General features: G+C 53.3%; 1 protein-coding gene across 2 annotated transcripts in view; it reads right to left on the bottom strand.

The window, feature by feature from the left end:
* The window catches only part of CDYL (chromodomain Y like), a 153,426-nt gene that overhangs the window by 51,127 nt on the left and 84,758 nt on the right, over positions 1 to 17,541 (bottom strand). The window lies entirely within an intron of this gene.

The raw sequence follows: 17,541 nt of genomic DNA, 5'->3' as shown, positions 1-17,541 counted from the left end.
CTCCTAGACCCTCCGGGCCCCTGCGCTAAGCCACTCGAGGCACTGCACATCACTGCGTGTTCCAGCTTCTTCTGTAACTGGGTTGTCCTCATCCTGGCAAACACCAGGCCTTGCGGAACGGAGACTAGCCACGTGTGTGTGTCACCGGCTGGACCTCCTGACACTCAGCACACAGTGTGCAGTGTGCTTATCAATCAAATTGAAGGAAGAAAGGATAAAGGTAAATGGTCATTAAATGCCAAGCATCTGTTCATCACTGAGCAGCTCCTCTGACCAGGAGCACAGAGACAGAACCATGGAGTCTGCCCTAAAGGTACTTCATCTGGGAGGAAGATGGAAAGTCAGAAGCACCATTTAACAAACCTGAGTGCAGGTGGCCACAGCCGGGCACTGTCCAGGTGCTGAAGACACAGGGGTGAATAAACATATGCGGTGCCTGACACCCTGCAACTTACATTAATAAACACACTGAGGGTGCAACTAGGCCATGGGCGTGTGCTGGAAAGTCAGAGAACAGACTGTATTTCAGATGGTGGGGGAAGGAGCGGGGAGGAACTGCCATGTAGGCTGAGACCAGGCAGATAAGGAATCAACCAGGTAAAACATAGAAGTACACGTGCAAAACCCTGCGAAAGGAGAGAAGTTGGCAAATGCTAGCAACTGGAAGAACCCCCTGCATCTGAAACAGAGCAACGAAGAGCCAGCCCTGCAGGTCACAGCTAAGAAGTCTGAATCTCATCTCAACCTTCAGAAGGACGGTACTATATGGATTACAACATCTACAAAAACAACCCCGGTAGCCAAGTGAAAATGAACTGAGAAAAGACAATAAGGAACACGTGGGGTGCCTGGTCTAGGTGGTGGCATGGCCAGAGGCTGGGGAGCAGAGGGACACGGGCACACTTTGGAGTGGAATGAAGGGCCTGGCGGCATGCTGGATGGTCAGGGTGAGGGAGGGGCGGGCCCAGACAGCCCTTGGAGGCAACACTCACTGGGGTGGGGAGCCTGGAGCCCCTGCCAGGATGGAGGGGGCGATGATGAACCCGGAGTCTGCAATGCCCATGACGAAAATGACCACTTTAAGAAGTCCAGGGCTTCCCTGGTGGCGCAGTGGTTGAGAATCTGCCTGCCAATGGAGGGGACACGGGTTCGAGCCCTGGTCTGGGAAGATCCCACATGCCGCGGAGCAACTGGGCCCGTGAGCCATGGCCGCTGAGCCTGCATGTCTGGAGCCTGTGCTCCGCAACAAGAGAAGCCGTAGTAGTGAGAGGCCCGCACACCGCGATGAAGGGTGGCCCTGGCTTGCCACAACTAGAGAAAGCCCTGGCACGGAAATGAAGACCCAACACAGCCAAAAATAAATAAATAAAGCAAACTGTCAACAAGTAAAAATAAATAAACACTATTATATTAAAAAAAAAAAGTCCAGTCCAAGGACAGAGGCGACGACGTGACAAATGACCTTCTCTCCCGCTTGTGCATTCGCGTCCCCGCTTTCTTGGCAGCTTCCTTGAAAAGGTTTCTCTGTCCCACGAAACCACAGCACAAACGTTTTCAGATGGCAGAGGGCACCAGCTCCCGGCTGGGAATCACGAGGAGCGCAGCCTGCATCTGGGAGGGCGATGATCCTGCATGCTCGAACCCTGTACCTCTGTGCACGGGCGGGGACACTCAAACCCACATCTAGGCTAAGCACAGAACCTTTTGTACACTAATCAGGGAAGCAGAACCCAGCAAAGAATAGAGCGTCTAGACAGACACAGGATGGGACCACGTGCCCTGAAGGTGACCTCCAGTTAGTACGTGTCACGGTCTTAATTAACGATGCGCAGCACACTTCTACGTGGATGTAAAAAGCTGCTGGTTGGACGATTTATAGTGAGTCAAAATGTCAAAGGACTACGTGTGGGCTACCTGGAGACCGTGATGGGAAGTAAAGTTTCATTTTTTCAAGGATTGAGGGGAGAAAATGAGGAAAGACAGTGGTAACCCCACAGGCCAGGCACTGTCATTACAATACGTCTAAGTAGCACAAAGTTTTGTGCTTAAGAAAACACAGCCCAGGGACTTCCCTGGTGGCGCAGTGGTTAAGAATCCGCCTGCCAATGCAGGGGACATGGGTTCGAGCCCTGGTCCGGGAAGATCCCACATGCCGCAGAACAACTAAGCCTGTGCGCCACAACTACTGAGCCCGTGTTCTAGAGCCCACGAGCCACAACTACTGAAGCCCACGCGCCTAGAGCCCTCACGCCACAACTACAGAACCTCGTGCGCCACAATTACTGAAGCTCGCGCACCTAGAGCCCGCGCTCTGCAACGAGAAGCCACCACACCGCAACGAAGAGTAGCCCCCGCTCGCCGCAAGCAGAGAAAGCCTGTGCAGCAACAAAGACCCAACGCAGCCAAAAATAAATAAATAAATAAATTTATTAAAAAAAAAAAAAAAAAGGAGGGGCTTCCCTGGTGGTGCAGTGGTTGAGAGTCCGCCTGCCGATGCAGGGGACAGGGGTTCGTGCCCCGGTCTGCGAGAATCCCACATGCCGCGGAGCGGCTGGGCCCGTGGGCCATGGCCGCTGAGCCTGCGTGTCCGGAGCCTGTGCTCCGCGGCGGGAGACGCCGCAGCGGTGAGAGGCCCGCGTACCGCAAAAAACAAAAACAAAAAGAAAGAAAACACAGCCCAGATCCTTGGAGAGCCAGGGCTGAAGGCCAGCTGACCCGTCACTCCGGCCTGCCGTTAGCAGACTACCTCGGGGAGAGAAGCCCCAAAGCCGTGTGAGGCTGGGCCACAGGAGGACAGCTGTTGGAGCCCCGGGGCCGGCCCGCAGTCACCGAGCAGCCAGCTTGAGCTGCAGAGCTGCAGGCTGAGCAAGCCAGCATCTCCTAGAGCACGCTTCTAAGGCAAAGATCTAGCTTTGGCCAGGCACCAGATGAGTGCTTCTCAAACTAGGGTCCAAGGCCGCACTATTCAAGTCTATGAGGTGAAAGCCAAGCTGTGAATACTGTGCTTTCACCCCGGTGACCACCTGCAGGGCCGATGGCCTGCCTGCCGTGGGGCTCACAGGCCCCTTTCCCATCCGGCTGGATCAGGCTGTTGCCAAGGAGCCCCTCTGGCTGCGATGCTTAACCCGCTTCCAGGGCAATGCCGGAGGCGGGACCACACCCACCTTTGCGAGGGACCCAGGTATTCACCGCGCGTGGCTGGGCACGCGTCTGCCCTTTGGAGGGGGCCGCCGGTGCACACTGAAGAGGGCGGCCCAGAGCCCCTGACTGCGGGCAGGCGTGTGCACCTCTTCACTGTGGACCCCCAGGAGGGAGGCCTGGAACACGGAACTCAAGGGCGAGCCAGACTCAGAACTGTGTGCTCACCTTACACAGACCAGAACCACAGGCTGAAAAGCAAGAGATCAAGAGAGAAGGTTTAACCTGACACATCATTTCACAGATGAGGACAAGAGCTACTCAAGGGTCAAGAAGGAAAACTGACCTCAGCACAACAGACTCAAAATACAAAGCAAACACCTGCTCAGTTACATAAACACTGTATAAAAAATAACAGCAATTTCAGAATCCAGCTTTGAACATTAAGACTACATACTTCGAAACTGTACCAGGGCCAAACTCCCATAGTCAGCTTTTCTCTCCGTTCTCCCCCGAATCGGGGAAACAGACACCACAACTGCCGTGGCTTGTTCTGCATTTTCCAACGGCTCCTCTTTTTGCAGCAGGACATCTGGGCGACATCCCAGCTCTCGGGCGGCACCCACCTGACCCACTAGAGCCCCGGGTTCTAACGTGGACCGGATACGCGGTCATGGCTGTGGCTCTGAAGACCCTGCCAGCATCTCCCCAGCCGGCCCAGGACCACACAGGGGCAGACCCCAGGACACCCAGAGTCCCCCTGCTCGTGAAACGCACAGCAGGGGCCCCCCGTGAAAACTGGATTACTCTGCAAGCGGGGCATTTACTGGGGTAACTCCTCCTTCCCCACAGGAAGCCAACAAAGCAAAACTCAGATGCAGACTGTTCACGCCACTCCCGCTCGCGGCTGCCGGCAAGCTGGGGCGACTGGGGCCCATCAGGTGAGGCTGGGCTGCAAAAGCGAAGCACGGAAGTCAACCTTCTGACAGGAGGACGGAATGCTTCCACTCTCCCTCTGAAGTCCACAAGGCAGTGTGAGCGCCAGGCAACGGAGGCGCTGCAGCTGCAGTCACACCCCGCGTAAGACGTCACCCGTCCCAAGGCTGGTGTGGGCTGTGGGCTGTCCTCTTCCTACAACCTTTACACTCGTGCTGTGGCCGGTGAGACCAGAAGCCATGTGAGCAGAGTACTGGCGACACGATAATTAAACAGCATGCGCTTCCGTAATCCCCCGATCATGTTCACGTTATCATAGGATTCCCTCAAAACCAAGATGTCGTGTAACCTTCAGAGCTAATGCCAAGTACAGGAAACAGCTGTCCAGCTTTGCTGAAAGTGTTGTCCGGAGAAGAAACGCTACCATCAGGATGCTGATTTAACTGTATCAGCAAGATCGCAGTCCAGCGCAAGAGCTTCAGGTGGTAACGTGCTACATTTCATGAAAATCACATCACACGTCCGTGGGACGGGTGGACCCACTGGATGAAAGGCGAAACGTTCACCCCCCGTTACCAACATGAAACTTAATGAAAACTGTGGGCAGGCCTCCTCACGTACCACATCTTGTTACTTTGACTTTAAGATTTAATTAGAACCAGTGACTTTTTTTTAAGGCTCCAACCCCTGTAGAGTTGCAGGAATTGCCACGAGAATGACCTAGACATGGTCCTGTGGGCTGGAGAGGAAAGGTCTCCATCGTAAGGGGCCCAGGACAAGTGAGGGGCTTCCAGACACGAGACGTGGTTCAGGCTCCAGGGTCTTTGCCCCCAACCCAGACGGAGCCAAAGCCTTCACTGATTTAATTCTCGAAAACAAACCTTATGACTCCCTTTATTACCTCCAGATAATACAGCGGTTCACCCTCCCACAGGTGGCTCCCAACTGCACGTGCCCTGGATGAAGCACGTGCTGAGATTCTGTCCTCCTTGGTGACAAATCCTGTTTTTCAAAATCGGCGACTAGTTTAGGAGACAATCCAGCTCGTCTCAGGGGACGGGGGAGGCCAGCACCCACACTGGCATCAGATCCCAAGGACTAAGACCTGGGACCGACCCTGACACACGGGCAGGGAGCTGCCAGAGACCAATCAGGATGGTGCCGTCCAGCAGCAAGGATGCCTCAGTGGGCTTCACATTCCTCGTCTGGTCTTGGGGTTGCAGAGGACAGAGCCCACCACGCAGACTCAGGGTAGTCAACCTCCTAATCATGTGAGCCCAGAGTCAGCGAGACCGGGATGCACCAGCACTTCCACAACTGTCCTCACGGGGGCGCACTATCTGCTTGACCCCGTTTGACTTCTGGAATTCAGGTGAGGCTGGCGGTGGGCTGGGACAGTGGTAAAGCCTTAAAAGTGCAGCTGAGGACGGGGTGGGCCCTGACCTCCTGGTGCAGCGGACGACACAGGGGCTGTGAGGTCTGCTGGGGACCCAACGTCTCGCTTCTCGTGTGTGGACTTTGTGATGGTGACCTCAGCACGGAGGCGGGAGAGCTGCGTTTCGCAGTGGCTGACGTGGCCCTAAGACATCTACCTCTTTTCTCCTGACGTAGGAAAGAACTGCCCTCCCCTGGCCCTCCTCGTGTCACCCACACGTAAAAAAGAACTTGAACTGCAGACAGAAATGAGAGATGACTGTGACTGAGATAACTGGCCAGAAAGGGGGCTGTTTTAAGGTATTTTGAGAACTTACTATGTCCCCATTAGAAAATATTTTTAAGCACAAACAACTCTTCACGAATGAAGCGGGAGACAGACGAGACGTCATCATAAAGAAACCTGATTATGACGCGCATCTTCCCAAAGGCGGGGGCTGGAGGCTGGGGGAGTTGTGCCCGGTGAACAGAGGAAGGGGTAGCAAAGCCCCTTGCCTTGAGGAGCACGTACACAGTTCAGAACACAACCTGGAACAAAAAGGTCTTTCCGACGTCTCGGCAGGTCCCGTTTATGGTTCTAGACTGAGGCAGTTACTTTAGCTCCTTATCGCTAGGGGAGATGGGTATTTGCTATAGGAGGGGAACTGCTTTTTTTCTTTTTTCCTGCGGTACGCGGGCCTCTCACTGTTGTGGCCTCTCCCGTTGCAGAGCACAGGCTCCAGATGCGCAGGCTCAGCGGCCACGGCTCACGGGCCCAGCCGCTCCACGGCACGTGGGATCTTCCCGGACCGGGGCACGAACCTGTGTCCCCTACATCGGCAGGCGGACTCTCATCCACTGCGCCACCACGGAAGCCCGGTAACTGCTTTTTAAACAGAGACGGTTTATCTCATTAGGTGTCATCATTTCAGCAAGAGCAGGTCTGCACAAGGGTAAGTTTATTACCATCTCCTTATCGATAGCCTGGTTTACTGCTCTTGCCTTGAGGAACACCGCCTAGACCCCAGGGCTCAACTTTGAACACTGCGGCCTGGAGGTGGCCGTGCTCTGGCTCCATCCGTCCTGGACCAGGGACGGAGCTACTTTTTCTGTCAACCACCGCGCCATTCAACGGAGCCCCGTAGTCAGAAACGAGGGCTCTTTCACCAACAACTGTCCCTCCGGGCTACGCGCCCCTGGAAGTCAGGGGCTGTGTTTTATTGAGCTCTGAACTCCCAGCATCCAGCACGGAGCCTGCGCACAGGAGACGCTCGCCTAGCGTGTGATGAGGACGCATGGAGCTTCCAGGACCCCCCTGCCCCCCGCCCCCGTGTGGAGACAGCTGACCGTCAGCACGGAGCACCTTCAACCAGAAACCATGTCTGAAGCCTAGTGAGACGAACCCAGCACAGCCAGCTCCAGCTTCAGGGCCCACAGCAGCCACGGAGAGGGGGAGGGGCAGGCGAGCCAGGAGCCCCCGGAACCAGGCCCCGGGAGAAAGCACGCAGAAGCCTTCTTCTCCCCGGAGCACCCAGATGATGGCAAGCACTTTACAGCTAGAGGGAGTGCTCTGTCCTCACTGCGTTTGTTTGCTGAAGTTGAATGAATTCTTTAATTAGATTTTTGCCCAGACAAAACAATACTCTATTAATATTCAATAAAATGCTAGTAATGAGAAGCCATGTTAAGATGAACCAGGAAAGAAAATGCTTTTATCCACTCCACACATTCAGCTCCCACCATGAGGCCAGGCAGGTGGTAGAAAAAGTAGGACGGGAGTCTTGGTTCTTACTCCCCAGAAGTCCCCTGTCCACCGGGTACAGCTATGAAGAGGAGGGTGTCACCTCCATTTCAGGGGACCGGAGCTCGGCCTGCTACCTTGGCCCCTGAGTGTGCAGGCAGCAGGGAGTGCCCAGGCATCGGAACCCCAGGCGATGCTCCCAGCACAGCAGCTGCTCCGCGAGGGTCGCCTTGACGGCCCGGCACACCAAACATCCCTCTGCGAACAGGCGCCACGGCGAACAGCCCCGGGGACCGTGCCACTTAAGGGGGGCAGAAGAAGAGCACAGAGGCAACCGAAAAGAGAACGAGAGGTAAAAGGCGAACGGGGAACAGCAGCGCTCCAGAACAAGTATTTTAAAAACAAAGATGCAACAAGCGTTGGCAAGGACGTGGAGAAATGGAAACCCTCATGCACTGCTGGTGGGATGTCAAATGCTGTGGTCCTCAAAAAATCAAAACCAGAATCACCACGTGATGCAGCAATCCCACCTCTGGGTATTTAGCCAAAAGAATTCAAAGCAGGATCTTGAAGAGATGTCTGTACACCCATGTTCATCATGGCATCATTCACAACAGCCAAGAGGTGGAAGCACCCAAGCGTCCATCGACAGATGAATGAAGGAAAAAACACATACATACCATGGAATAGTACGCAGTCTTAAAAAGGAGGAAATTCTGACAGGCTATAACACGGATGAACCTTGAGGACATTACGCTCAGTGAAATAAGGCAGACGCAAAAGGACAAATGCTGTGCGACTGCACTATCTGAGGTCCCTAAAGCAGTCAGTATCATAGAAGCAGACAGTAGGATGGTGTTGCCACAGGCTGGGGGGAGGGGCATCAGTGTTTAGTGGGGACAGAGCGTCACTCTGTAAGAGGAAGAAGTTCTAGAGCTCCGCTGTGTGACAAGGTGAACGTACCTAACATTTCTGAACTACACGCTTAATGATGTCTCAGATGGTAAACTTGGTGTTCATGTGTTTGTTGCCACAGCTGAAAATGAAAACAAAACTAAAAGACGTGATAAGCCGTACGAAACATGTCCTCCGCTCCACATAAAACATTAAAAGGCTGGAGCCCCGACTCCGTGGCTGGGGTGGCCAGAGGTCCGGGTGCCGAGAGCCAGACCGAGGGCAGAGGAGGAAAGGAGAGGACCAAGAATGTGGGCCAAGAGGGAAGCGAGGATCAGGGTGGCAACAAGACCGTTTTTAAGAGATCAAACCCCGAGGAAAAGGGGTTGTGAATCCTGACGTTCTCTATCAGTCCAACGCTGGGACAAGTGCCAGCCATTGCGTCGTGAGGCCCAGTGACGGGTGGATGGGATGAAGTGGGGGACTGGCCGCAGAACGCCGGGCCGGTGCTCTCCCGGGGTCAGAAGTGAGATGTCAGGCCGAGTCCTAGGGTGGGAATAAAGGCATCTGAGGGATGCTGGAGCAGCACCGGGAGGTCGGAGCATCAGTCAGTGACAGGGGAGAAGACACAGACCTGGAGGAAGCTGCCTGGCACCGCGGGCCCCAGAGCCTGGGGGTCAGCACCTCCACCCCAGAGCCGAGGGCAGGAGGCCCGGGGGCAGGAGGCCCGGGGGCAGGAAGGCGGGCGGGACATCCCCTCCCAGGAGGTTGAGGACATCGGGGAATCTGACGAGGACACAGCAATGAACGCTGCTAAGCTGGGGGCAGATGAGAAGGGAGAAGCCAGCTCCACGGCGGAAACGCAGAGAACTGAACGCCAAGGTCATTTCCACCTCGAAAGGACCTGGGCCCGAGGCCCGGGACAGGCTCCACTGGTCTGAAGCTCATTCTGGCGACCCGGGGTTCTGGAAGTGGGTGCATCTCGGGAGAGGCCCAAGTCATTACCTATCAAGTTGCCTCCTGCACATTGTCATACAAAGTGAGATTACTCACTGGTGTTTTAAAAAAGATGTTCTACACCACATTAGCCTACAGATGTTTCCTTCCGTTTTTCCAGCTCGAAGAATCCCCTCTCACTCCATATTTGCACGCGGGCTCCAAACCTGCCCTGGCTCTTGCTTCCTCGACAATCTCTCCCATCTCCCCTGACAGATCTGCTGTTGCTTTTCCACCCACACTCTTTTTAGAAGACAAACACTAAGGGTGAAAGCAGAAGAGACAAAACTTCCTCCGGCAACTTGTCCACTCACATACAAATGTCCATCAAGCACCTGCTCTAAGTAAACAACCGGACCGGACGACACGGAAGGTTCCAGAGGAGACTGAAATGCCTTCACACCCCACCGTCTACAGTGTTATCGAATTTGTCCACCTGTTCTGGATCTTCCCCACCAGACTTTCCTCTCAGAGATTCCTCTAGGGAATCGGCTCTCCTCCACCCAGTCCAGGTTCCCGGGCCACTGCAGACCTCTCCGCCCACAGCGAGGGCATCCTGGGGAACTCGACTCCTAATAAGGGTCTTCCTTCAAGTGGTGCCTGATAACCTGACTTATGAAAATCACCTTCCCTCATGTGTAATTAAAAATGTGACCGACTTCTATCAAATTAGGAGGAGATAAACAGCGGCAGCCCCCAAGACAGGACCGCGAGGGCCACAGCAGGCAGAAGGGCACCCAACTTACGCACAAAGCTAGGAAGTGAAAGGGCAGCTCGGGTCCACTTTCACGGCGAGCAGTCGTGGCGGCCGGCGGGGCGAGGAGGACCATGTCCGCGCGAGAGGGCCACCCAGAGGCCGGAACGGGACAGTCACTGGAGCTGTTACCATTCAATGATCAATATTTAACACACACGATTTTCTGTAACCGAGGAGAGCAGAGTTATATTTTAAATGTACTCAGTAACCTTAAATGTGTCGAGACTCTCGGGGGCTCAGCCCAGCTCCCATCTCTACTGCTCGTCGGCTGGGGTGTTCCCTGGGGAGCCAGACTCTGGGTGAGCTGTTCTCACCCGCTGGAACTTCTGGGAAGGAGGAGACTCTTCTCTGCCCGGTTTGCTGAGAGGGTCGGCACGCCAGCCCTCACCCTCTGAACGAAGCAGAGACAGCCTGTGGTGGGGAGACGGGGTTCTGGGGGTGGCTGGATCCAGCTGTGCCTGGATCCTACTCTGACCCAATGGAGGCATTTTTGTTTGCTTGTTTAAACCGATTTGAGTCATTTCACTCACTGGAGACAGAAAAAATCTCGACTATTACAATACGGTCAGTATTGTGAACCATGCTTATAAAAAGTCCCTTGTCGCCCGTGTGACCCAGAAGAACCAAACAGGAGTCAGGAGCAGGTTCTATCATGGACCCTCCTGTCCCACCAACTCTACCAAATCACTTTCTCTTTCAGAACCAGCCTCGTCTGTAACACGAGATGCTCTGGAAGCAGCAGCAGCAGGTTGGAGAACTTACGACAGAACAAAGGCGACAGAAGGGCAGGCTCGGAGGTGAGGCTGGGTGGGTGTCCACACACAGCTGTGGACAGCTGTCTGTCAAGGATGTCACTGGCGGCATATCCCAGAAGCCCGGCCCCCCGCTGCAGGTGACAGCAATAAGAATACAGGATACAGAAGATGCGTGGGGTTTGGAACAGGTGTTCAGCCCCACTAGTCGGCAGCAACAAGAGCAAAGGTTAAAAAAAAAAAAGAATTTCACCTGAATATGTGGTTGTTCTTCTGCCCGTGTACCACTCAGTTACAAAGTTCAAAAGGAGCAGGAACTGTAGTCAGAAAGGTTCTTTCTTTGCATATGACGACCTAAGGAATCCAAATTCTTTTAAAATTATAAAACTCGAAGTTAATAAAATAACACACTTCGGCATATTCAAACCTGGGCAAGAACCATAAAATTAATGCAAATTAATTTGGGCTGTTCTCTTTAAACTGCTGTAAATATCCCTTAAGGCAGAGACCAGACAGGCCCGTTCATTCCACCCCCTGGCATGGGAGCCAGGAGGACGGGCACACACGGTGGCTCAGACACGAGACGAGTGTGGCCCCCGGGCAAGGGTGACATGCACATTCATGAAGTCTTCACACTTTGGAAGAGCTGAACCGCCCACCCCTCCCTCCACACACCGCCAACACCCCCCGTCCCCGCCCACTGCAAAATAGGCAAAGGCTATAGAAAGGGGACTAAGAAAAATAAATGCAAACCAGCAATTATAACCTGTAAAAACAGAGTTTTCATGTTTTAAAATTAAAACAATGATACCATTTTCTACCTTCTCGTTGGGCAGATTTTTTTTTTTTTTTTTTTTTTTTTTGCGGTACGCGGGCCTCCCACTGTTGTGGCCTCTCCCGTTGTGGAACACAGGCTCCGGACGCGCAGGCTCAGTGGCCTTGGCTCGCGGGCCCAGCCGCTCCGCAGCATGAGGGATCTTCCCGGACCGGGGCACAAACCCGGTGGACTCTCAACCACTGCACCACCAGGGAAGCCCCTGGGCAGATACTTAAAGGTTGATTAAGAACAGATCGATGGGCACCCAGCCTTCAAGCTTGTTTAGAGAGCAATTTGCTAACACCTGAATCTTAGGTCAGTCGTAGCCCTTGCATTTACTCTTGTTCACAGCAGCAAGCGTGCCGCCTCAAATGATGCAGGATAACAGCAGTGTCTATGCACGCACGTACGTGCGGGTATAAATACACACATGCACGGGGCGGAGGGGGAGAGAGCAAATGAGGCAAAACGCAATCGGTGAACATGGATACAACGGTAGACGGGTTTTTCCTGTACTGTCCCCCAACTTCTCCGTAAGTTTGAAATAGCATCAAAAAAACAAATCAAGTTTATGACTTCAAAAGAAGTGAGGTAGAGATGTGAGTCTTAAAATACAAAGTTCTCCAAGACAGGATGTCAAATGAAAAAGACAAATCCAAGAACACTTATGGAGTATGATTCCATAGCGAAGAGTACAGACACCCAGAAAAACGTCTGAAATGACACACGTCAAACTATTAATGTTCCCTCTGGGGAAGGAAATGGTATTCTGAGGGGAGTTGGCGATGGTCAACTTTCCTGTTTCGCTCGATGTACCTGAAAATTACTTGTGTCAAAAATCACAGTATTTCTGGATTACCTGTGTTTAAGACAGGAGGTATGTTACCATTTCTGCTGCTGTAGCATCTATTAAATTTATTCATTTACGGGGGAAAAACTCACGATGCCTATTGTGGTTCTCACCTAAAGGATGAGGCCAGACACAGGCCCCTGCGGGAACACGACACACGATGCCTGAGGCCACTCTAGCGCCTTAAGGGCAGGACCAGGGACACTAAACCAGGGGAGCACCCAGGCCCAGGCGCCACAGTGCCCCCTACCGAGAAGCACTGACATGAAGTCACTGAGGCCGTGCGATAAATAACCACGACATCTCTGAAAGAATGGAGGAGGGCTGTTCACGTGCATCTGAAAAGTACATCCAAGACGCATCATAAAAGTAAAAAAGAAACCTAGCTGGTAGAACCACACGACAAGTATGAGCCCACGGATGTACTGAAAAGATGTACATGTTTGTACAATTTCTGGAAGGAAAGAACTGTCAACAGCAGTTCTCTCTGGGGCGGGCGAGCTTTTACTTTTCCTTTTGTTCTTTTTCTTTTTTTTTGCGGTACGCGGGCCTCTCACTGCTGCGGCCTCTCCCGTTGCGGAGCACATGCTCCGGATGCGCAGGCCCAGCGGCCATGGCTCACGGGCCCAGCCGCCCCGCGGCATGTGGGATCTTCCAGGACAGGGGCACAAACCTGCGTCCCCTGCATCGGCAGGTGGACTCTCAACCACCGCGCCGCCAGGGAAGTCTTTCTGTTCTTTGAGATGTTTTAATTATTTTATGTTTTCCTGTCATTAAAAATGTTTAATTATTAAAGTATTTATTTAAAAATAATTTACAAATGCCTAAAGACAATTTCAAATCAAGATCTCAAGAGCGAACAGGAACTAAATCTGTCTAACTGTAAGAACGTAAAATACACTACAAACACAAGGATTTAGTAGCAGATAGTTCGTTCCCATCTTGCTCTACAAAACCACAAACTTACAAGGGAACACAGCACAGGATGGCCTGAGAACCACCTGGAGGGTGTGCTGAGAGAGAGTCCGGCTCGAGAGGCGGGATGGGGCCCAGGGGTGTGCGTTCCTAGCAGGTGCCCGGGTGCTGACGCTGCTCTGGGCAGCGCACTCCGAGAACCACTGGAATAGGCAGAGACACCAAGACAGTGGAAACGAAGAGAGAAAACCAAACAGTCACAAGGGGTCTGAAGTGGGCTCACTGGGTCAAGGCTGCCCCGAGTCCCAAGCACTCCTGAGCGACCCTAAAACCTCGCAGAGGAGCGAGGAGGCGAGTCTCCCTGAAGCAGAGGTCGGAGCTCGGCAGTCAGGTCGGGTTCCTCCTGCTGGGACTCGGGCTGGTCCAGAGCTGGCTGGGTGACTCCCTAAAATGTCTTAGGCCCGTTGAATGTGTCATGATCACACTTAGTTCATTTTACACAGGATAGGAGATATGATTACAAACGGTGAGCTGATGCTTCAAAGAGAACAGTGATGCTCTGGAAAGTATACACAGCATCCGGGTGAAAGGAATGGTCCCGTCAGGTGTCAGTGAGAAAGTGGGAAGAAAGAAAAATGCTAGGGCTGTGCACCCAGGCAGACTGCTAAGTACCTAAGATCGTGTCCACTTTAAGGAAATCCGAACTGGAAACAGGAGAAGAGGGTTTAAGGGTGTGCGCCACACAAAACCAGTGGGTCCACGTGTAAAGAAAGAGGCTCGCTCTTCAAACGAGTGGCAAGTGAAAGCCCCCCTTTAAAGGCCTGGGCTCCCCATCGGGGCCTGGCAAAGAACCGCCCGTTTATAAGTTTTCAAGTAAAATGATGACGGTCTGTATGTTTTCAGAGACTCCTGGGGGTGACCGACTTCACCCCACAGGCTGCTGCCGCAGGGCAGAAACCTCTTCTCCGTGGGGCCTTGTGCCTGAAACTCCACTGGAATCTGAAGCACATCCAGATTTGGGGGCCGCCGAGCTCAGCTCAGGAAGGAAACGGGGCGACTGCACCGGTCTGCGGGGCCATCTACCGTGTGCTCAGGGCGGGCAAAGCTGAGTGCCCGCGAGCCGCTGGCGGGTCATCTCCCCCCGGGAGACTACGACAAATGACAAACGCTTGTTGGTTTCAAATGGAACTCCTTCGTGGTGAGCCCTCGTACACACGTTTAACTGACGGTCTGCTACAGTGCGGCTTCAAACGTCCTCTTGTCCAGCGGACACTTCCTGCTGGGGCCCCGCTGACCGGCGACTGCCTCTGGGCACTGGTCTCCTGGCCTCCTAACCTCCCCTGGAGGTAAGTTCCGATGTCAGCGCCTACACAGCAAGGGGCCCCAGGGCTCCTCCTGCAGAGGAGCCCTGGACCGGGATCCCCGGCATCACCTGCTTCATATTCTTACTGGGAGGAACTTATGCTGCAGCTTCTCCAAAGAAGCAGCCAACTTTTCCTGAAAATTTCTCCCGGGAGCTTCCTCCAACTGAAATGCTCACGGGGTGGAAGACATGTGGTGTGTTAAGGTATTTCCTCCATCATTTTCCTCCTAAATCTGTTAGCTTTGACTTAAAATCCAGCAGCCAACATGATAACACCGATAAGGTTTAGACCTCATTTCAAAAAAACAGTTTGCTACTAGTATTTTCTCAAATGTCATACTTGTGGAATGGTGATCAACTGTATATTTGAATTCACGAAAGAACAAAGTAACAATGATACAGTTTTTAAAAGCAATTGCTGCTTTTGTAGGATTAGTTCATCAGGCAATTAAAAGAGCATGAAAACAGTAACTTATCAATAAAAAAGAGTGGAAACATAGCTGCATTGCCTACATTTAAAATTTTTTCTATTTCTGAGTGAAGCAATATATCATCTTTTAAACCTCTGTTTCATACTTAAAACAGTCAAAAACCAAACACACATATGGTTAGTCTGTAAAAGTCACTGTGTGTGTGTGTTAAAATTCTCCAGAAACATTTACTCTTTTGGGTAACAGGCATTTAAGTATCTGCCGTGCTTGGTGGCAAAAATATACCCCCTACTCGATTAATGTTTTGAATAGGAGACGGTTCATTTCCCGATGACTCCGCAAGTATCTGCTCCAATTAGTTTTAGAAAAACAAATCAGGGTTCTGGTGCGGCTCTAAAATTACCGTGGAAGGTAGAAACAAACATCTGTGTTAAGAATGTACGAACGTGGACCAACCACCCAAGAGGGCCTCGGTCCTGCTCGTCAGGAAAGAGACACGCTGAAGGCGAGGATGTGGTTTTCCGGAAGGTTCCATGCTCTGGACCACAGACCTTGTCTTTTCAACAGCACCCCCTCTCGTTTAGTGTGACCCAGCGACAGGGCGAAAAGGATGTGTCACACAGCCTCTTCTCCAGCAAGCACTGTCCTACCCATATCACTCCCGCCACACGCAGGCCCTGCTCTGGCCGCAGGGAGGCTCAGCCCTGCAAGACAACATCCCTTCCGAAGCCCACAGTCCAGTGGCAGCAAGAACGAAAGCATCTTCCATGCAGGAGGGTGACAGGAAGCAAAGGCACCCAGTGACCCTGACAAGCGTCTGGGACACCACTGCAAGCCTGGTTCACCACGGCCTTAAAGACATTCCCGAGGGGCTGCCAGACTTGCCGCCATCTAAGTGGCGAGGAGATTCTCGACCTGTATGGGACCGGGGTGGGCAGAAGAGAAGGGTGGTCACAGGGGGCCTTGGAAACGTATGTTACCCTCACCCCAATCAACTACCTCCGCAGAACAAGATAAAATAATTTAAGATTTTACGCTTACACGCCCCCTGTGGTTTTAACCACAGACACCCTTATAGACACCGAAAAAATTCTGAAATGGCTACAAGTGATAAAAAAAAGGAAGTCACCCACTTTTTATTTGAATAGAAGCCACAACCCTCCTTATATACGAAATTGAGGGCTTCTGCTGCGGGCAGCCAACCCTGCAGAACTGTGCTGAGAGCAGAATGTGGGAACCTAAGAGTCAATAGTTTTGAAAATTATGGGTCCCCTCCGGCCAGAAAACGTACGTACACACAAGCTCTGTGGACAATCAAAGGGGAGCCCCAGGACCTGAGGCCCCTGTGCCCCACTCCCAGGACCAAGGCGTCCCAGAGCAGGTAAGCAAACTTCTTCTGTTAAAAGCCAAGCGGCCCACCTTCAGCCTGCAGGCTACAGTCTCGTCACACTGATTCAACTCTGTCCCTGCAGCTGGAAAGCAGCCAGACTGTAGGTGAACGAACGAACGTGCCTGGGTTCCAATAACCCTCTGTGGAACAGAAATCTGAATTTCTTCTATTGTCACAGATCGTGAAATATTATTCCTCTTGATTTTTTCAAACATCAGAAAATGCGACAACCATTCTTAGCTCCTGGGCCACACAGGGCTGGGCCCGCGGGCTGTAGTATGGCAGCTCGGGCCCAGGCCTCATCTGCAGCACCAGAGCCCAGGCGGCACCTGGCCCGAGTGCGTGTGAAGCAGGAGACGTTTCTTTCCCTGGTGAAGGTGGCCGGCAGTGGCGAGGAGAACACAGGGTGGGAACTAAGAGACGTGCTGATTCCCGCCCGGCCCGAGCATCCAGCCTCTTGCGGACCTGACCCCCGTCTGCAGAGTGGAGCCTCCTATCAGCGGGCTGTCGGGCCTCGTCTGCCTCCGAGCCTCTACGCTCCTTCCTCGCGCCGAGGGCAGAGGGCTGTGTCTGTGGGCAAGTCAGCCACACGAGAGGTCAGCTCTGCGGACGTGCTCCAGGCGAAGGCCAAAGGCAGGGCAGAGCAGCGGCGTCGGGGCGAAGCGCGTGTCTGGGAAACGCTGGCGAGAGGCCCCTTTACTGTGCGAAGGGGACCCTGACTTCAGTCACATCCCCCCAAGCCTGCGGGACGCACCACAGCAAGACGGCAGAGCGGTGTCTCAGGGGAACATGTCTCTGGAGGAAAAGGGCGCCCCAGACAAACCAACAGCACTTCTCCTCGTTTCGTATTATTCTAAGCGTGGGCTGAGGGAGATGCGCACAGGTACAGAGTCCGTCCCACTCCTGCAACACGGAGGGCGAGGGGGCACGAGTGACAAAGGGACATGGGAGCGGGTGGCTCTCGGACCAGAGGAAGAGCAGTGTCCACGAGGTGGGGAAGGAGCAGGGCAGAGAAGAGCAGGCGCCCCGATGTGGAGAGAGAGCTGGACAGGCAGGGGAGGGCCGCGGAGAGACTGGGGGCTGCCTGCCCACTAGGTACAGCAGCTGGCGACCAGGGATCGCGCCCCCGTCCAAGAATCACAGCGAAT

The sequence above is a fragment of the Delphinus delphis genome, chromosome 10, assembly GCF_949987515.2.
Source record: "Delphinus delphis chromosome 10, mDelDel1.2, whole genome shotgun sequence".
NCBI lineage: Eukaryota > Metazoa > Chordata > Mammalia > Artiodactyla > Delphinidae > Delphinus > Delphinus delphis.
This window is presented reverse-complemented; position numbering and strand designations above follow the sequence as displayed.